Below are 13,616 nucleotides of genomic sequence, written 5' to 3'. Positions count from 1 at the left end.
ACTTTAAGTAGAACCCGGTCACCGACCTGGAATTCTAGAGGTTTCCTACGCTTATCAGCGTAACTTCTCTGACGGTCACGAGCTGCCGCTATGCGTTGTCTGATCTGGGCAATCTTCTCCGTTGTATCTACCACCATCTCTAGGCCCGTGATTTGACTATCACCGATTTCTGCCCAGCAGAGAGGTGACCGGCATTTACGACCGTATAATGCCTCAAAAGGTGCTGCCTGAATACTAGTGTGGTAGCTGTTGTTGTAGGAGAACTCTATCAGCGGTAGATGCTTCTCCCAGTTCTTGCCAAAATCGATCACACACGCCCTAAGCATGTCTTCTAGAGTCTGGATGGTGCGTTCGGACTGTCCATCCGTTTGCGGGTGATAAGCGGTGCTCATATCCAAACGTGACCCAAAGGATTTGTGCATAGCTTGCCACAATTCCGAAGTAAAACGAGCGTCTCGGTCGGAAATAATTGAGGTTGGCACCCCGTGCCTCGAAACTACTTCCTTTAAGTAAACCTCCGCCAAGGTAGAAAATTTGTCCGTTTCCTTAATAGCCAGAAAGTGCGCGGACTTGGTCAATCGATCCACTATTACCCAGATAGTATCATTTCCGCGTTGAGACCTAGGTAGCCCTGTAACAAAATCCATGGAAATTTGCTCCCATTTCCATTTCGGGATTTCTGGTTGTTGGAGTAGACCTGCTGGCTTCTGGTATTCTGTCTTGACTCTTGCGCAAGTCAAACATTTGCTGACGTATGTTGCTATGTGGGCCTTCATACCAGGCCACCAATATGTAGTCTTCAAGTCGTGGTACATCTTGTCCGAACCAGGATGTACTGAGTAGCGGGACTTGTGGGCTTCATCCATCACGAGTTCACGTAAATCCCCATAGAGTGGAACCCAAATGCGCCCTGTTACATAGTAAGCACCATCTTCTTTCTGTTCTAGTCGCTGTCTCGATCCTCGCAGAGACTCAGCCTTGATGTTTTCCGGCTTCAATGCTTCGACTTGAGCATTTCGAATCTGGGTAGGGAGGTTAGACTGGATGGTAAGTTGCAATGCTCGCACGCGCTTTGGTATAGTGTCCTTTCGGCTGAGGGCGTCTGCCACGACATTGGCCTTGCCCGGATGGTACTTGATGGCGCATTCATAGTCATTCAAGAGTTCGACCCATCGACGTTGTCGCATGTTTAATTCCTTTTGCCCAAAGATATGCTCGAGACTCCTGTGATCGGTGTAAATAGTGCACTTGGTACCGTACAGGTAATGTCTCCATATCTTAAGAGCAAAGATCACTGCTCCCAGTTCCAAGTCATGCGTCGTGTAGTTCTTTTCATGCGTCTTGAGTTGTCGTGAGGCGTAGGCAATAACTTTCTCGCGTTGCATTAACACGCAACCGAGCCCATGAATAGACGCATCGCAGTAAACTACGAAGTCATCAGTGCCTTCAGGCAACGAGAGAATAGGAGCGCTACAGAGGTTATCCTTAAGCCTCTGAAAAGCAGATTCCTGCGCTTCATTCCACTTGTAGGCGACGCCTTTCTGAGTGAGTGTAGTGAGGGGTTGTGCAATCTTTGAGAATCCCTGAATGAATCTGCGGTAGTAGCCTGCCAATCCCAAGAATTGGCGAACTTCAGTGGGAGTCTTAGGTGTAGGCCAGTTCTTTATCGATTCGATCTTGGCTGGGTCGACGTGAATTCCGTTCTTATTAACTACATGGCCGAGGAAATGGACTTCTCGAAGCCAGAAGTCACATTTAGAGAATTTGGCGTACAGCTGCTCGTTGCGAAGGAGTTCCAGAATAAGACGTAGGTGTTGTTCATGCTCCTCTTGACTTTCCGAATAAATCAGGATGTCGTCGATAAACACAATCACGAATTTGTCGAGGTAAGGCTTACATACGCGGTTCATAAGATCCATGAACACTGCAGGTGCGTTAGTCATTCCGAAAGGCATAACGAGGAATTCATAGTGACCATAACGGGTCCTAAACGCAGTCTTAGAGATATCTTCGTCACGAACTCTCAACTGATGATAACCTGACTGTAGGTCGATCTTAGAATAGTAGCTCGATCCTTGCAGCTGATCGAATAGGTCGTCGATGCGTGGGAGAGGGTAACGATTCTTGATGGTAACCTTGTTCAACTCACGATAGTCGATGCACATTCGGAATGTGCCATCCTTCTTTTTGACAAAGAGTACTGGTGCTCCCCAGGGTGATGAACTAGGACGGATAAATCCTTTATCCAAAAGTTCCTGCAGTTGCGTAGAGAGTTCCTTCAGTTCTGCAGGGGCTAAACGGTACGGTGCACGAGCTATGGGTGCCGCTCCGGGAGCTAGCTCGATTTGGAATTCGACCTGACGGTGGGGAGGGAGTCCAGGTAGTTCCTCAGGGAATACCTCGGGATAGTCTCGTACTACAGGAAAATCTTCAATCCTCTTTTCCTTATCGTGGGTGTCGGTGACGAGTGCTAGGATAGCGGTGTGCCCTTTCTGTAGACACTTCTGGGCTTTCAGGAGCGAGATAATGCCTGTGACTTCTCCACCTTTGTTGCCTTTGACGATGAGGGGTTGGCCAGATCGGCGAGGTATACGAACTGCTTTCTCTTGACAGAGGATCTCAGCGCGATGTTTGGATAACCAATCCATACCAATGACGACATCGAAGCTTCCAAGTTTAACAGGGAAAAGATCGATACTAAACGTGTGGCCAGACAATTCTAGGGTGCAGTCGTGGATCAAGTGCGTGGCCTCGATGTTTCTACCATTAGCTATCTCGACGACGTGCTTAGAACTTAATAATGCGGGCGAGTGCTTAAGTTTCTTACTAATGCGAAGGGATACCTAACTGGCATCGGCACCGGAATCAAATAGCACAGAAACATAACGATCATCAAGTAGGAACTTACCCGCCACTACGTTGGGATCGTTCCTTGCTTCTCCAGCTCCAATCACGAAAGCTCTTCCCCTTGCATTCCCAGCATTGTTGTTTTGCTCATTGTTCCCAGCCCACTGGTTGTTGTTGCGATTCTGATTCAGTTCCGGGCAATCCTTTCGCATGTGCCCTGTTGCCCCACATTTAAAACATGCTCTGTTGTTTCCCTGCTGCTGTTGCTGTTGGGGCTGTTGCTGGTTCTGCCTTGCTGGGAACTGACTCCTACAATCCTTGGCTTCGTGCCCCATCTTGTGGCATCGCTGACACTGACCCTTGTTACATGCCCCATTGTGGTGCCTGTTACACTTGTTGCACTTAGGGTAGCTTCCCCGGTAGCCACCCTGTTGCTGAGTGCCCTTGTTGTTGTCAGTTTTCCTTTGCTGAGCTGGGGCCTGAGTAGAGTTTGCATCCTTGCCCTGATTTCCATCCCACTTTCGTTTGCCATCACTAGAAGTTCCTTCCGCAGCACTGATTCTTTTGGGCAACCTGCCCTCCTCCACAGCCTGGTTGGTGAGTTTGTGGGCAAGACGAACCACGGGCTGTATGGCAGTGAGGTTGGCCGAGGTTACGTGGCTCCTGATCTCTGGGACTAAGCCCTTGATGTACAGTTCGATCCTTCGGTACATGGGTCGGGACAAGTTTGGACAAAGAGCAGCGTAGTCGTTGGACAGCTTGGTGTAGGTCTCAATCTCTGACCCAACCATCTTGAGTTCATAGTACTCGTCCTCGAGTTTGTGGATGTCATCCCTGTGACAATACTCTTTCTTGATCATATCCTTGAAATCTTCCCATGCAGTAGCGTTTGCAGTCTCCAAACCAAGCATTTGAATTTGCGCCTTCCACCATGAAAGTGCGCTTCCCTCAAGAGTACCAGTAGCAAACTTCACCCAATTAGCAGGGGGAGACTCGCAGACAGCGAAGACAGCTTCGACCTTCTCGATCCAGTGCAGGAGACCTATGGCACCCTCAGTGCCACTGAATGGAAGAGGCTTGCAATCCATGAAGGTCTTGAAGGTACAGACACGTGGTTGCACGGGTGCAGGCTGACCTGTTGTGAGGAGTGAAGCGAAATAGGTTTAGAGGCGAAAAGACGATGTGGCGGTAGGATCTAAACATCCTAAAACATCGAGTTTACCTATAGGGTGAGCTGCGAAAGCTGCAGCCACAGTGTTGAGCAGGTTAGTGAACTGAGCCTGAGTCATGTTGACGTTTCCTCGTCCGCGTCCACTCATTGTCTTCATAACCAGAAAACATAGAATGAGTGTGATGTCGTAACATAGCGAGAATGAGATAGAAGAAAGAAGGTGTATCTATCTAATCAGGCAAACTAGTGCGTATAGTAGAGCAGAAAGCATAAGACAATTAAGCAAGTAAATATGGGTCCGAGCTATGAGGTCAGATAAGTCGAGCCTTGCACTTGGAGTGTAGTGTCGTCACGAGTCACGGGTTATAGTCTGGTTTTTCTCAAAAAGATTTTCCCCTTTTTAAAACCAAGTTCACTATAACCAATGGCTCTGATACCAATCTGTCACACCCCCAAATTCCACCTGCGGATAACACCCGCTTCGAGGGCGTGACTGACCAGGATCCAGCCACCAATTATACTGACCAATTAAATTGATAACAAAAAGTAATACTTACTAACCATAAGATTAGCAAATATCAAGTTCAGAGTTTAAGGTTTTAAGTTCAAACAGTAATGAGTAGCGGAAGCATAAATAAACAGTTTTAAACAACGTTCATAAGGTAAGTCATGATAAATGCCCAACACACGGGCAGACGACCACTACACATCCCAAGCAGCTGCTCCAGTCACTGGCCACCTGCAAAGCGTGCAGTAAGGGGTCAACAATGATGCTGAGTGAGTTCACTAGTTGTCCAGTTTTAATTACCGAAAACTTATTTCACCAGTTAATTTATCCGTTTATACATGCCATGGGGAGCTACCCCAAAAGTTAGCGACTAAACTGTTTTTTTTTTCCAATACCGAACACTAGGTAACCGTTTGCGTTTCCGCAGGATGCCCCGATGTCAATGTTCTATCATCATTGACGGATGCCTGAGTACATTAGTTCACGACCGATCCCATACCATGGCACGGTGTGAGGCTGGTAAGACCTAAATAGCGCTATCAACTAATAACCCGTTCGCCTGGCCCCGGCGACTAATCGGTATTATGTAGTAGGGACTTGAGTGATAGAGTTGCGTTTAGTGCCGTTGGTTGCATTCCGTATAAACAGTAATTAACTAAAAAAAGGTTTCCCAAAACAAGGGAAGATAAAGTAAGTTTGTTCCCAGTAACTAGGGAAGGAATGTAGACGGTATCCCCTTTACAAGGGGATAGGGTTGTTTTAGTCTTGTGTCCCAAACCACCGGGACGCATGCTTTTAAGTTGTGAACTCACCTTGGGTTGCTCGGTATGATACGTTACTTGGTTAAGTATGTTGGTCACCACGTCCTAGCATGGTTACCAAATATGGGTCAAGTCGGGTACAAGTAAACACACAGCGAACACGTATGGCAATACATAGCAAACACGTATAACATGCAATACACAAACAGTTGGGGTATTGGGCCTAAACAGTAACAGATACATAAGCAGTCCAGTTAACAGATAATCCAACAAGCTCTTTGGCCCAATAACAGCCCAGTCGAGACAAAGGTGACTCGCAACCAAGGTTGCGACTCGCAACCGATGTTTCGGTTCGTCACGTTTTGATTACGAGTCGCAACTAGAGATTACGACTCGCAACCAGCAGTTCCGACTCGCAACCGGACTCGATACGCGTTGATTACGACTCGCAACCGGGAGGTCTCGACAAGTCCTGCTGTGGTCTCGAGTAGCAACCAAAGGTTGCGACTCGCAACCGATGATTACGTGCACATGAAGGCCTTCTAGAACCTGTCACCTTGTACGAACCAATAGAAATGCATTTTCATGAAACAAATATGTACTATCCATTAATATTGCATAAACATGTTTTCTTGTCTGTTTACAAGACAAAATGGATCAAAATCAGCATATTTGAACTATTTTTATGATCATCAAACATGTTCTTCATATTCAGCCAACATGTAATTTTACAACAACTATTATGAGTTTTAACCAATAATCATAACCAACCGGATAACATACAATTCATGAACATACAACCCAAAATCATGCATAAACCCTCTATATATATCTCGGACGATATTAAGGCACCCAAACAAGATTCATCATCCAAACATTTATGCCTAAAACCTCCTAACCAAATCCTTACTACAACCGAAGCAAACCTTTGACACAAAACCGGATCATTTACATTAAGACACAAAGAAAACCATTTCAAGCAATCTCTTAGATCATCAAACAAGCATTTTATAGTAACAAACATAAACAATCAAGCACTATCAAGCATTCAAGAGTTATTCAAAATCAACAAAGCCACAAACTAACCGGTTGATGAAGGGTATGAAGGGTGGTCTTCCTAGTGCGATGTTGAGTTTGATCTGAGGGCTTGATGTCTCCGATTTGGTTCCGAGTAGGAATAGGATGATGGTGAGTGTTGGTGTTTGTAGGGTTTAGTGAGAGAGATGAGAGGAGAGTGTGAGAGTGTAGTGAGATTTGTAAAAATGGTTAAGGGAGGGGTGGGTTGGTTTATATAATGTACCGAGTTGGGCTAGGGGGGGGTTCCGGGTTGGGTTCTCGGTCACAAGGCCCTAACCGGCCCAACTGCTATTGTTCACTCGAGACCGGGCATGGTCTCGAGTCGGGCTTCGGCTCCTATATATATATATAACACATATATATAAATATATCTATACGTACATGTATGCACACAACACGCAATAACGAGCAATTCAATTCATAATTTTTCACTTAATAGTTTACGTACACACATGTTACATCGAAAGGTTGTCAGGGAAAATCCGAAGTGTCACGAACAAAACCCAATTAAGCTCTTGAAGTGTTTTAATGGTGGTTTAAAGAGGATAAAATTTTGATTAAGATGACTAATTTATGAGCCGATTCGGGTCACTTGATGATACACGAGTTACTTCTCCACTAATTGCGAATTGAATGAGATGGAGAGGACATCAAACGTCAGCCAAAACGTTACATTGAGTCGGGTCGTGGTTTACAAGAAACCGAGTTGTGCAGGATCCATTTTAATGAAGAAGAAAGGACATCAGTTTGCGTCCCGGTTGTGTATTAATATAAATCGAAACGATAAAGTTAACACAAATGATTGCAGCTCAGCTAGCTTGCTGCGTACATATTTGTCCGAGAGACCCGGGTTCGACTCCTGGGTCACCCGTTTTTTTTTTATTAGCTGTTAAATAAGTTTCAGTAATAACTCTTTGGTCCCTCAAGTTGATATAATTTTCTAACTCCATTAACTTATTAGACAAACCTAGTTAGTGTAGATATCATATAACACTAGCAAAGAACCTAACCTAGTTAACTAAGTTCTTAAACAAATAACTAACTGAGGTAACTAAGTTTGCTAACCAAGTTAGTTAAGTCCCTATAAAGATAACTAACTGAGTTAACTGGGTTTACTAACCTAGTTAGTTGATTTGTTTTACTTTTATAGTTTGCATAAATTACAAAAACAACCTCTTAACTTGTAACTTTATTTAACTAACCAATCTAACTTCGTTAAAGCTTCCCTTATATAAATCTAACCAAACTAACTAAGTTTCTTTATAAAGTTAACGTTTTTCATTCGGTTTTAATCCAACGCGATACGTTACCTTTAATTGATAAATAAAATATTAAAATCATATGATTATTAAAATTTCATTTCTTTTATTGATTAAAAAAAGTCCGATTTGCAATCCGGGTCGGATTTCGGAGGTCCGATTTTGACGGATGTTACAATACCGGGTTTGACTCTAAAATGGTTTAACCGGTTGAACCGGGTTGTACCGGCCGGTTCAACCGGGTTACTAGTTAACCTTATAATTTCATAAAATACAAATTCATCTCAAAAAATAATCTAATCTCTATTAGAATTATATAACTAATCATGGTTTTATCTAAAATAAATACTATTTTCTTGTAAAGTATTAAGCATTTTCAGAGGATTTTTTTACTAACTATTTTCAACAATGATGAAATATTAAAATGGAAGGCATTTTGTTAATTACTGGAAATATGGAAGGTCAATATTACCTTTATATAGTATTTTATTAAAATTAAAATATCAATTTTAAGATAATGCAAACCAGTTTAACGGTTTGAACCGGTAGAACAGGATTTACCGCTAGTACATAAGACATACTATATTCGGGTTTTACCGGCCTTTATCATATCAAGCATGTTGTTAGGATCGGAGGCTCTCATGATTGTGTTTGTTTGTATAAATTGAACAGTCAGAATATATGAAATGATATAAAGTGCAGCGGAAATGGATACAAACTTTGTAAACACAATCCAAAGAAGAGAATAGTATGATAAACAATTGCTTTTCATTAAGTCGAATGATTGAAATACAAAGCAAATGATTACAGCATGTTTACAGAACTAAGCTCCCCCTCAGCCTGATACCCCAAGGTTGGTTGCACAAGATGAAAGGATTGGACTGGAAAAGAAGAATCTACTCAGTCAATCAAATGTAACAGTACAGGGTACTGCTCCATTTATAGGCAAACCAAACCACTGAAGCATCTCAGCTGACGTCACCATGATAGTGACATCTAACAAACTAACAACCTATATACACTGTTCTAAACAAACTACTGATATGCAACATCTGATTATCAGTACAATACAAAACAAGAGATAACAACTGCTTCACGTTCCACTGTTGTAGCCTGAGCATTGATGTTGAACTTCAGTGCTTTCTTCAAAGGTGATCAGTCTTTGAGTGGGCAGTGCTTGTGTCTTCAGCAGTACTTAGGAAACAGCAGTAGATAGAGCAACAGTGTTCGTCTTCAGCAGTTCTTTAGAGTTTCATCAGTGTTTGGTTCATCAGTTGTTGTAGTGAGCAGTACTTAAGATCCATCAGCTGTTAGATTACCACTGTCAAGGGGAAAGCAAAGTGTAAACTGCTGCTTATTGTAGTCCTCTGATGTGATCCGGTTATGGCTTTACATTATCTGTTCCTCTGGTAGGGTTCAATCCCAACAATCTACCCCCCAGGAACAGATAATGCTAAAACCCTTCATTATTCAGGACCTTTATTTCTCACCAAAAGTTCCTTAGCTTGTCTTTTAAATTCAGCTTCAAATTCCTTTGAACTTAGATCATCTTCATCCCTACACAGTGTAAGTTCAAAGAGATCCTGCAAATCTTCAGCACTCAGGCCAAGTGCTTCTTTCCTTGATATGTACTTCACTTCACCATTGGTTCTGACAAGAGTCAATACGTGGGTCTTTTGATCAGACATCCACTTTAGTATTTTTAAACCAAATGGGTTTCTTGGGAGAGATTTATTCTTTGATGAGTTTGGAGATGATGGCCTTGTGAACACTTGCAGACTTTCAGACATTCTTTTGAAGGCCATCTCAATAACATTGTTAGCAGCAGCTATGTCTTCTGCAGTCTCTTTTTCAATCAGCTCTTGCCTTTCAAAGTCTGTCATGCCTGTCGAAGTGTTTGGTGATGCAGGTTTTGTTAATACCTTCATAACAAGGTTTTGAAGCTTTGTTGAGCTGTCTTCTTTTAGACCCATTTTCATGATGGTGTCTTTGAAGTACTCTGCTTCCTTTTCTTTGACCTCTTCTTCAGTCAGCTGTTTACCTTCTTCTTGGTTTGTCACAAAAATAGGATTGTCTGCTGATTTGAACATTGTTCTGAGGTTTTCAATCTGCTATTCAAGCTTCATCATTTGTTCACGTTTCTTTGAAGCACCTGAAATAGTTATCTTTCTTTTCTTTAGCCTTTCATAGGCTTCATCAGTCTGCTGTTTTGACCATTTTGATATGGCTTCAGCAGTATCCATTTTTGCTTCCACCAGCTCCTTTTTCTTTCTTTTGTACTCAGCAGTGAGGTCAACAATGAGCATTTTGAATTTGCTCCAGTTTAGAGCATTCTTCTTCTTTGTAGGATCATTCTTGATTCTGTCAATCCTATCAGCCTCATGCTTTAGAGCGATTAGTGGCCATTCTTCAAACTGTTTTTCCTCAGCAGGATAGAATTTTTCTTTCATGATGTAGGCTAGGTATTATTTTCTTAACTTTCTTCATTGTTCAGCCTTTTCTTTGTTCAGTTCTTGTGCAAACTCTTCTATCTTCTTTACTTTAGTGAGGAAGAAATCCAGTCTTTTAGCAATGCCTTCTTCGCTTAGACCTTCACTTTCACTCTCAACTTTAGCTCTTAGTTTAGCTTTTCTTGCCTTGATCTTGAGGTAATCATCCATATCCTCTGGTGGCATGTAGCCTATGAGTGAGGAGAATCTTCTTTTTGATGGATCTTCTTCTGTATAGAATTGCCTCATCTCATTTTTGATAGCTTCAAGTTCTAGTGGATATTGTGCAGCATTAGGATCGTGTATACCCTCATTGGCAGAGATTGGCTTTCTTTTTCTACTGAAGAGCTTTGGTTGTGATGTAGGAAAGGTGAGAGCAGTGGTGGATGGTTGACTAACAGCTGTTGAAACAACTGGTGCTTCAACCGCTGTTGTCATTACAACTACTGATGTATCAGCAGATATCTTCTGCTTTTGAGCAGGGGTTATGATGGCAGTTGTTTGAGTGGTGATGAGTGGCTGACTAACAGTAGTTGAAACAACTGGTGTTTCAACCACTGTTGCCATTACAACAGATGTTATAACATCTGTCGTCTTCTGCTTTTTGGCAGGAGGTGATGATGGGTTGACTGTTTTTGATGGTGATAGTGGTTTTTGTGTTGTAGACACAGATGGTGGTGGAACAGTAGTTGTGATGGTGTGTGGTGATGTGGTGTGTGTTGATACTGCAGTTTTGGTTTGGCTACTTTCTGGCTCAACATATATACCATCATCAATTCCCTTTTTCTTCCACTTAATCTTCTCCCCCTTTTTGGCATTATCTAAGAAGGGTTCGTTCATGAAGAGAGCAGTGGAGGGAACCTTTCCAGAGGCACTTTGAATGTGAGCCTTTATAGCTTTTATATCCGCCTGAGTATCTTTGAATCTTGATTCCACCATGTTAGTCAGCTTTTGAACATGTATGGCATGCTGCTGATCTGCCATCTGCTTTTGTTTTTCCAGCAGTGGTTGAAATAGGTTCCATAACTCATTTGCAGCAGGTGCTTGTTGAGCAGATGCTTGAGCAGGAGGAGCAGTGGATTGGGCTTTCTGAGCTTTTAATAGCTGCTGCACCATATCTTTTATTTCAGCAACTGAGATTTCAAGGTTTTCGACCCTGCCCGTCAATTCCTGATATCTTGAATCAACACCTGAGTTAACAGGATCATCTGAATCCCCACCAGCAGTGGTTTTACCAATGAATGACTTAGGAACAGAGTCCCAAAAATCAGCCATTGATGCCCCTTGTTCTTGGTACTGGGGACTTCTTTCTTCAGCACTTGATAACCTTTTGATGTTGCCAGTAGTTAAAACAATCTCACTGGTGGTTCTCAGTGGTGCTATTGAAGAAATTGCCTTCAAGGGAGTCTTATGAATGTAACCACTGTCCAAATGTAAACCAGTGGGTTCAACATTTGTAGTGGCTGCTCCACTTGAACTACTGACAGAAATTACTTGTAATTCCTGCAGTGTAACCTCCTCAGTTGTTGTTGGGATAGCAGAAATGTCAACATCAGACTCAGTCACCTGTTGAAGTATACTCTCAGTGATAGGTGGTTGAGAGGAACTGGTTTGTGTCTGAGTAACATCAGCTGCATGCAACTAAGGTATGGTGGATGGTGGTATTATGTGGGGTGAGGGTAAAGGAGTTGAAAGAGACATGTCATTGGGTTCAGGACTGTGGAAGATGGATCCGAGTGGGTCCAGAGCTTCATATTGTGGTGTCCCTGTGAATACAACCTGATCCTTTTGTGAGGATGCAAGAGGAGTTTGAGGCTGGGGTTGAGATCTTTCTTTCATCTGCTGTGAGGAAGTAGCAGCAGTGGTTATTGGTGACTTTTGTGCTGTCACTGGCATTGACTCTGGGATCTCATCTTCCAGAGTTGCCTTTGGTTTGGATTTGACGGGCTTTCTGGATGTTTTTCTTTTTGTCTTTTTAGTGGTGGCAGGTGTGGGTTTCAAAACAGTGGGTGTGCTGCTTTGATCACCTGGAGCAGTGGGCTCAGCAGTAGATACCTGAGGAGCAGTTTCATCTGCTAAATTCTGCTCAGGCACCTCTGCTTTTGTTTTTATTGGTGCCAACATTCTAGAGAATGTTTCAGGTGTTAAGCAGTTTATTTTAAAAAAGGCACCTTGTTTGGGCAAATCTGCATCTTTCTCTACAAATTTTTGTTCAAAATAGTAGCTTAAAAATCTCGGGAAGAGCAGAAATGCCTTATTATCAACGTTTTTTACCAAATCATCAAATATTTCCTGGGAGTAATTAAAGTTTTTATTATTTAAAATTGCATACCCCAGGCATTGAATTTTTGTTGGTATTTCATTAAAAGACGTTGTTTTATTAGAAACACACATTAACAGTGTGTGAAATAAAAATCTGGGTGCAGAAGGAAAATAACCCTTTTGTAAGGTATCCCTTTTTGGTTGCTCTGCATAGCCCCTGTTTATGAAATCCTTTTTCAACTCGTCTTTAGAAAATGAGGTTTTTCCTTTCAAATCATCGAGTTTAAAGATTTTAGAAATGGATTGTGGAGAGATTTGAACCTTCTTACCCTGTATCGAGGAGTTGATGGCTGTGATGATGTCTCCTTGTTTTTCAAGGGTGGCATTTTTCCAGAACTCTCTCTGGGTTTGAAGATAAATGGGAGCGTCTGCTGTTATCAAAGTTTTGTACTTTGATGCAGATAAGATGTCAATGATGGAGTCGAAAGTGTTGTCAGTTGTGGGTTTTGTGAGTATACCCACATAGTTGTGAGGAGATTTGTAGCGAATCTCCGTAGTTTCAGCGGCCATTTGAGTGGCGTCTGATGGGGTGGTGGAAGAAGATGGTTTTGATTTTGACTTCGATTTTGGTTTCGTCATTTTTGATGAAGAAGATCGAAGAAAGTTTATGGAGTTATGAGAGGGAAACTGCTTTGTGAAGAGAATGTTTGGAATTCAATTCGACAGTGAAACCCTTTTTGGATTTAATCAGGGTTTTATTCAAGGAAAAAATGAATGCTGATGTAGCAGCGGTTATAATGATCTGACGGCTAAAAGCTGACCACGTGCCAATCCCTGATGAAATGGTAAATAATGGAGGACAGTTGTTTTGACAACCACTGATGGATCAATCATCAGTAGTTACAACGGTAATGAAATGAAGCAGTGGGTGTATCAGTGGATAAAACAATGATTTTAAAAATCAGTGTTTTTGAAAGAGCAGGGGTTGACTATTAGCAGTGGACATACTTTAGAGAACAGATGTTGAGGTACAACAGCATTTAAGGTACAGCAGTGGTTGAAAACAATAATGAGGATCATTTGGGTAACAACTGTTTGTGCAGCAGTGTTTTGACTTTTGACAAATAATTTTAGCATCTGCTTGTTCAGATGTAGGAATTGATTTTGTCTTGTGAAAGCACAATATCTTACCTAGCATCTGTTGAGCACCAGAATTGCTATTCTTAACAAAATACATTTTAG

This window comes from Helianthus annuus, chromosome 5, assembly GCF_002127325.2.
Source record: "Helianthus annuus cultivar XRQ/B chromosome 5, HanXRQr2.0-SUNRISE, whole genome shotgun sequence".
Classification (NCBI taxonomy): Eukaryota; Viridiplantae; Streptophyta; class Magnoliopsida; order Asterales; family Asteraceae; genus Helianthus; species Helianthus annuus.
This window is presented reverse-complemented; position numbering follows the sequence as displayed.